The sequence below is a fragment of the Gossypium hirsutum genome, chromosome A08, assembly GCF_007990345.1.
Source record: "Gossypium hirsutum isolate 1008001.06 chromosome A08, Gossypium_hirsutum_v2.1, whole genome shotgun sequence".
Taxonomy (NCBI): Eukaryota; Viridiplantae; Streptophyta; class Magnoliopsida; order Malvales; family Malvaceae; genus Gossypium; species Gossypium hirsutum.
The window spans coordinates 80,102,657-80,110,861 of record NC_053431.1 but is presented as its reverse complement, the minus strand read 5'-3'; the positions used below and the strand labels follow the sequence as shown (position 1 = coordinate 80,110,861).

The window sequence follows — 8,205 nt, the reverse complement described above, 5'->3', positions numbered from 1 at the left end:
TTGTGTTAACAGATATTTGAGACTCTTATGATCGGTGTAAATGATACCTTTTACCATACAGATAGTGCCTCCAGATCTTCAGAACAAACACGACTATAGCCACTCAAGATCATGTGTAGGGTAGTTACCCTCATGTGTAACACCCCTCGCCCGCATCCGACGCCGGGACGGGGTTCAAGGTGCTACTTGACTTTTACTAACACTTTCATACTAAACAGGGCCATGAAATCTCAAATAGTTAAAAACTTTTCTTTTCACATACAATCTGTCCCATATACGGGCTTATGAGGCCCAAAACATACATCTAGAGTGGTTCGGGACCCAATCGAGAACTCATGAAAAACTTAAAAAAATATCTTGCGTTAAGGCTTCACACGCCCATGTGCTCAGGCCGTGTGGCCAGAAATAGGCTAATTATTAAGCCTTTTATCACTCTCACACCATATGCATAGATACATACTTATCCAATAACATACAACGTGACATAAATGAGCTCTTAAACATCTACAAACATGTTATGCTCAAGTTATTTTCTTATGCAATAAATATTATAGAATTTGCCTATATCATTACCACATACTAGACATAACTATCATTACATCACAAACCATTCATGAAGCATTATTAACTATTTACCAATCACTTAATCCTGCATTAGTTACTAGCTCATCAATGAATCTCAATTCAATCTCTAGGCATACATGTTGTAAGCCACATCACAAGAAATAATAACATAAATGCATAAGAATAATCATATGGGCCCATAACGATATTAGCCGACATAGGCCAATTTACATAACTAATACTACCTTAATAACAAGCCAATGCCTTTGGCTAAATCATAATATTACATACTCACATTAAAACCCTATACATGCCATAGACTCGAATCACTTGAGTTTACTTACTCCGATAACGTTAACTCGATAGGGTGATAATATCTCTGACGGCCTCCAACCCGAGCTAACCTGGAAACTCTAAAAAACATGGGAAAGAAGGGGGGGTAAGCTTTCGCTTTGTAAGTTCATATGAAAACAATAAGCAACTCATTAACTTGTTTTATCAATGTTTACAACATATTCTCAAGTTCACTACAAGCTGTCTTCCTGAGCAACAGTCACTAAATTATTTATATCTAGAGCTACGAAACTACGAATTAAGTTTTGTTAATTTTCCCTGAAACTAGACTTATTTTAATTTCTTCCATAAAATTTCCAGAATTTTTGGTTAAGCCAAATAGTACAATTTATTAGTTAAAGTCTCCCCTATTTCAGGGTATGACCACTCTGACCCCTGTGCACTACAAACCGAATTTCTCCTTGTACAAAGTTCCAACGACCATGCTGTTTATTTCCCATAAAAATAGACTCAATAAGGAATCTATTCATGTAAGGTATAACTCTTAATAAATGTTTTACAATTTTTGGTGAATTTATAAAGTTAGAACAGGGGATCTCGAATTCATTCATACCCTGTTTCACAAGAATTCAAATATCACACAATATGGAATTCTTTTTCTTCCCCTGTTTCTTTCATGTGAAAATAGACTCATTGAGCTTTAATCCCATTTTTATTCTACCTCTAACTCATTTTCCACTATTTTTAGTGTATTTTCAAAGTTACACTACTGCAGTAACTCAAATCTGTCAAGGCTAAATTACTCATTCATGATCATTGTTCACAAAATTAATACAACATCGTTTGTATAATCATCACCGAGACATTCATATCACATTTTCATTTACCATCTTACCATATTGTTGTTATGTCGAGTTTTCAACCCGAGGGTTAAGTACATACCTGTTCAAAGTATCCATTTCACAACATTTACCAATACGTCCCTTTCATCTCGACTATTCCTCCATTTGAGTAGAATTTTACCCGTTGAACACATCGGAATATAATTCGGATACATGGAAAGTTTGCACATAAGTGCCACATATGTAGCCAAGTTACCATGTAACCCGCCCATAAGTGAACTTGGACTCTGTAACACCCCGAACCCGAGACCGACACCGGAGTCGAACACGAGATGTTAACAGACTTTAAACCCTTTATAAAAATATTTCTCAGACACTGCCAATCTGCGTACTAGTCGCTTTAAAAATCATATCTTGAGTGTCACAACTCGAAAATCATTTTCGTGATTTTTCCCTGAAACTAGACTCATATGCCCATCTACATATTTTTTTCTAGAATTTTTGGTCAGGCCAATTAGTACAGTTTATTAGTCAAAGTCTCCCATGTTACAGGGATCGACTACACTGACCTTTGCACATTACGACCTGGATATCTCCCTGTACAGAGCTTCAATACTGATTCCGTTTGTTTCTATAGAAACTAGACTCAGAGAGGAATCTATCCATATATGGTATAACTCCTAATTGTCTCTGGTTAATTTATAATGAATTTCCAAAATTCGGAACAGGGAATCCAGAAACCGTTCTGGCCCTATCTCACGAGAACCTGAATATCTCTTAACATACTGTCCATATGATCTTTTCGTTGCTTCTATATGAAAATAGACTCATCGAGATTCGAATACATAATTTATTCATCAATTTATTCCACTCCTACTATTTTTAGTGATTTTTCAATCTCACGTCACTGCTGCTGCCAGCATCTGTTACGAAAGCAACTATGCCCATTTCGTGATTTCTCCTTGATCTAACTAGTAATTCGTCATACATATCACAAATTATGATCATGACTAGCCATGCCAAAGGCTAATCATTGTCAAACATCCCCCTACTACACTATTGCCATATCATGAATTTTAACACCAAAATAATCAACCATGACATATGGCATAAAAAGGTCGAATTATCAAGATTTACGACCTAACGTTATGAAACCAAACCCAACCGAACATTTATGCCATTTTTGCATGGCTAAAAGTTTACATACCAAAGTTCAAACACAAAATAATAGCCTATACATGCCGAAATGTTCTCCTAAGCCGACTAAGAAGAAAGTACCAAAACTTGCTAGCCGGTGTGATGACTTCGACGACGGCACGATCACGCAAAAAGAGACGAGTCCAAGAAACCTAGAATAGGTGACAAGCAAACACCGAATGAGTATATAACTCAGTAAGCCATAAGCATTCCACAACCATCCATTAATAAAATTATCACAACAGGAAACAATGAAATGAGGTTAAGTACTCCATCCATACCAAACTATACCATAGTTCCTTAAACCCTATGGTTCAATCTCATACCAAGTCCTACATTGGCCTTTCATACATCATTTTATTTTCGTTATAATCATACAATTAAACGAACTTTCACCTATTCCACAATGAACCTTATGTACGTGACTTCAACTATAATCGTCACATAGGTTCAAAACTTACCAAGCTCAACTCCAACTATAAACATAGCGCCTATTAGCCATGAACTCAAGGTACTTACCTTTTCCGCTGTCCAAAATTGACTCGGTAAAGTCGCACCCTTCATGTAAATAATTTATAGAAAATATATATTGGGTTCGCACACATAGTGCTTAATAATCAACCGCGCACACTTAGTGCCATGCACTTTAAACTCACACACTTAGTGCCATGCATTTCAAGTTCGCACACTTACCTTTTTCCGCTGTCCAAAATCGACTCGGTAAGGTCGCACCCTTAATGTAAATAATTTATAGAAAATATATATTGGGTTCGCACACATAGTGCTTAATAATCAACCACGCACACTTAGTGCCATGTACTTTAAACTCGCACACTTAGTGCTGTACAATTTAAACCCGCACACTTAGTGCCAATCTCATGACCGTGAACACTTATTGCCCGCACACTTAGTGCCGAAAACCAGCCACTCAATAGGCTTCACTTCCTTTTTACATTCGACAAATTTCATCTCTACTTACATATACATTTGTATACATTTCATCTCATTAAACACAATGGTATAGGTATTACGATCCTTTAAATCAATACCAAAGATATGCTTAATGACTTACTTGTGTTGGGTAAGATGGTTCCAACTCGGCTACTCGATGATCTTTTCTTTGCCTTTGCTCGATTCTACTCCTTTAACTCCTTGAGCTTAATCAATAAATCAACTAGTTTAACCGCCTTGCTAAATATTTACAATCCAATGACACATGCATATGTATGTTAGTATATTCGGCAATCACCCTTACTAATCACCCACTTGATCAATTATGGAGAATCAAAGTTAATATCACAATGTGTACCCTATATGGCCCATTATACATAATCAAATTTAACATCATCTATATATTTACTCATATGGCCGAATATACCTAATCATACATACACCTAAGCAAAAATAATTTCTAAAATCTTTATATCATTTATACACTAGTAAAGCATCCTCTCCCTTTCCATCAATTTAGCACATGCATTACTCATTAACCTACAAAAATTATATTCGGCCTTAGCACACAACTTGCTAGCCGATTCTTCCCCATCTTGCAACCAATGCACATATGTGCTCACTCAAAAATGCTAAAAAAAAAAGAGATTCAAGAATCATCAATCCACCATCACATGCATCATTAACAAGCTTCATATTTAGCATGCAATGGCATTAACACAAACTCCACCTAGGCCGAATCTTAACTCATCTTCATGCCTCATCACCACAACATCAAACATCAAAATACCAACCAAGAATGTAACATGCATGGCCGAATATCATCTCCATCATTTAACAAAGTTTGAACCATGGCTAGGTAGATTTCAAACTTACAACTTAAAATATACATGAATCTCAAAGAATAATATCAAACATACCTCAATCTAGTTACATGCATGGCCAAACTTCCTCCTAATTCTCTTCCAAACCAAACATGAAGCAAGAACTCCTTCCTCCTCCCTTAGAATTTTCGGTCAAAAGAGGATGAAAAAGGATGAACAAGTTTTTCTTTTCCTTTCTTTAGCTCACGGCAATGGGGGGGGGAAACAACCACTCATTTTTTTGTTTTTCCTTTCTTTATTACCCATACTCCTTATTTTATTTTTTTCCTACATACCTCACTAGGCCAACATGTTCCCAACATGTTTCCACCCATAGCATGGCCAACCACTAGCTCAAATTTTGGGTAATTTGACATGCAAACCCATCATTTTCACAACATGCATTAATAGACCATTTTAAATTAGCCTATCATATTTTCACCATGTCTCATATCGATCCCTATTTAATAATTTCTCAAGCAATTGGCAAAATTGGAGAATGAAACTTCCACATACTCATGTACACACATAATAAGCATAGAATATGGAAATTAATTATTTTTATGACTCGGTTTTGTGGTCCCGAAACCACTTCCCGACTAGGGTCAATTTTGGGCTGTCACAGACTCAACTCAACGAGCTCGGGCGTTCGCATCCATAAGTGAACTCGAACTCAACTCAACGAGCTCGGATGCCTAGTTACATCTCACGAACTCGGACTCAACTCAACGAGTTCGGATGCTCAACCATCCTAGTGACATGTCACTTGTATCCTAATCTATTCCTAAGGTTCAAACGGGATTTTCCTCGAACACATATCCTTGCCATCTTCCGTAAAATACCGAAACCAATACTCGGTAGCACTTTATATTTAACAGATAATACACATAACTTGCATTTTATTCGAAAATAACCACAAAGCATATATTTCATGATAAAAATCAGCATATCATATATTTAACATCAATAACTTAAAAATAATAATTATGCTACATTATTTACACATGAACTTACCTCGATACCACAAAGATGAAAAGACATACTTGTCCATAAATCAATTTCTTTCCGTTCTAGGTCCAAATCTCAATTTTCATCATCTATAACATCACATTTAGCCTACCAATCAGTCACAATATTCATATGGGTCTAAAAATCATATTTTTACAAATTTTCATTTTGACCCCTAAACTTTTGCATATTTGCACTTTTACCCCAATGCTCGTAAATTAATTTTTATCACATTTCTTTACTCCTTGAGTCTAGATGAACCATTTTCATAACTATAGCAACTCATAATTTCAACTATTTTACACATTTACAACTCATTTTACAACTTAGCAATTTACCCTTTTTTAAGGTATTTTCATGCAATTTCTTTCACAAAAGTTGTTTATTAGACAACTAGGACTCATAATCTTCCATAAAAACACAGAAAACAACACATTTACTCTCATGGTAAAACCCTAGACTCTTCATCATTTTGCAAAATAATCCCCTCTTTTGAAAGCTTATGCTTTAGGGGTTCCAAAAATACAAAAATCATCAAGCAAAGACATTAAAATCACTTACAAGCAAGGGAAATATGTTGCTGCAATTTTCCAGCTTCAAAACCCTTTCTTTGCTGCATATTTCGGTGAAGGGGAAGAGAAAAATGATAGCTTTTTCTTTTTTTTTTTTTATTTGTTAATAATAAAACTATTTTGTCTAATTTTGACTTTTCAACTATTTTGTCTCCCATGGCCGGCCATCACACTTTCAATGGCCTAATTTCACTTTAAAGACCCCCAATTTAAGATACAAGGCAATTTAACACCTTTAGGTATTAAAACACAACTTTTACTTTTTACGCGATTTAGTCCTTTTTCGAAATTGGACTAGAAATCGCTAAAATTAATATACCAAAATTAACATGCACTTATAAAATCATATTATAACACATAAAATAATACTAAAATAATTTTCTCTGGCCTCGGAATAGTGGTCCCGAAACCACTGTTCCGATTTGGCCCAAAATCGGGCTGTTACATTTCTTTCCTCCCCCCTTTAGGGATTTTCGTCCCCGAAAATCTTACCAGAAAAAGTTGTTCTCTACTTTCACGAGTCACTTATATCATTTTCTCACAACTTACAAAACAACTCCGCACAATCTCATACTCAAGATTTCCTATAGCTTTTCCATAGTTGAGGTATAAACCTCGGAACTCAATTTGAAACACTGGAGACTGACTTTCTTGGAACTATAAACTCAGAAACATACAACTCAGTCACATCTGTTGAATAATATATCTGTACATACTAAAATAATCATGCAGACTTCCATCATCAATCTTTCACAATTCAACTTGCATCTCTCCTTTTTCCTGGAAATGAGAGACATCCCGATACGAAATTCATAACAGTCCTTTCTCATTTTCTTCCCACTGTCATGAATGACAATAATAATCTCGAATACATTTGATATTCGGCTTTACCCTATAAACAATTCGACATCCTTTGAACGAATAAATAAGATACTGCTGTGAACTCTGTACTCAATTCTCTGTATACCCAGAGTTTCTCAGTACTGAAATCTTACTCTGAATTAATAGTAATAGAAACCAGAATTCAAATCCTCCCTGAAATTCCAAATTAAAAGTCGAATCATGTTGTACTTGTTTAATTTACCACTTATAGCCACATTTCTATACTCTGATCATCAACTGTTTAGAAACTTTACTAACACGAATCAAATGATTCCAACTTCATAGATGTGGTCTTTTTATTAATCAGGATAACTATACTTATAACATCTCTCGAACAAGAGAAATCCAACTAATATGTTTCCATAACATACTTTCAAGAATAAAACCCCATCATTTCTGACTGTACGACTACTTACCAAAGAACACGTAACGGTATTCTCGAACCAGAGAATAAACTTAAATGCACATAACTCAGATTTACTTTTGCAGAATAACCATTCTTTACCCCAGAAGTTTTAAAGAAATCTCGACACTGAAATCCCCACACTTCTATGGTCGAGCCAGAAGCTTAATCATAACAGATTCTAATATCGCAAGTCAAAGATTACTCGTAAAGATAAGCCAAGCTTGATAATTCTCGAAACAAGAACGAGAGAAAAGCCAATATAAGAAGTTCCAAGATATAAAGACTACACTAGAAATCCGAGAATATAATCCAGAAGAAAATAATAAATATGATCCGAAAAATCCCTCAGAGAAAACCAGAAGGAAACTACTGTCTGTACGCTTTAGAATTTCTCATAATAGAGATAATATAATTCTCGCATATATAAACCATAATCAATAGAACATCAGAATAACCTCACATAGATTTTTTTTTTACTATCAACTTCATTCCAATATATCAGAATAGAAATCTGAAGAGATGGGGAAAACGTCAATTATAACTAACTGGACCAATAGAGCTTTTCATCTAATATCACAGTCACTAGCATCCTCGTATGATAGAATTTCCATTTGAAAGGGATAACC

The 8,205-nt window shown here is 35.2% G+C and overlaps 1 long non-coding RNA gene across 2 annotated transcripts; it reads right to left on the bottom strand.

Annotated features, from left to right (window-relative positions):
• Positions 1–635: 635 nt before the first annotated feature.
• LOC107953488 (uncharacterized) lies at positions 636–6,335 on the bottom strand. Of its 2 annotated transcripts, none has more exons than XR_001699229.2 (2): positions 6,281–6,335; positions 636–977 (listed from the first exon to the last, which is right to left on the bottom strand). It is a non-coding gene; the product is annotated as an uncharacterized lncRNA (long non-coding RNA). The 2 variants fall into 2 exon arrangements; XR_001699226.2 differs by lacking the exon at positions 6,281–6,335 and adding an exon at positions 5,726–5,821.
• Between the last annotated feature and the right edge of the window lie 1,870 nt (positions 6,336–8,205).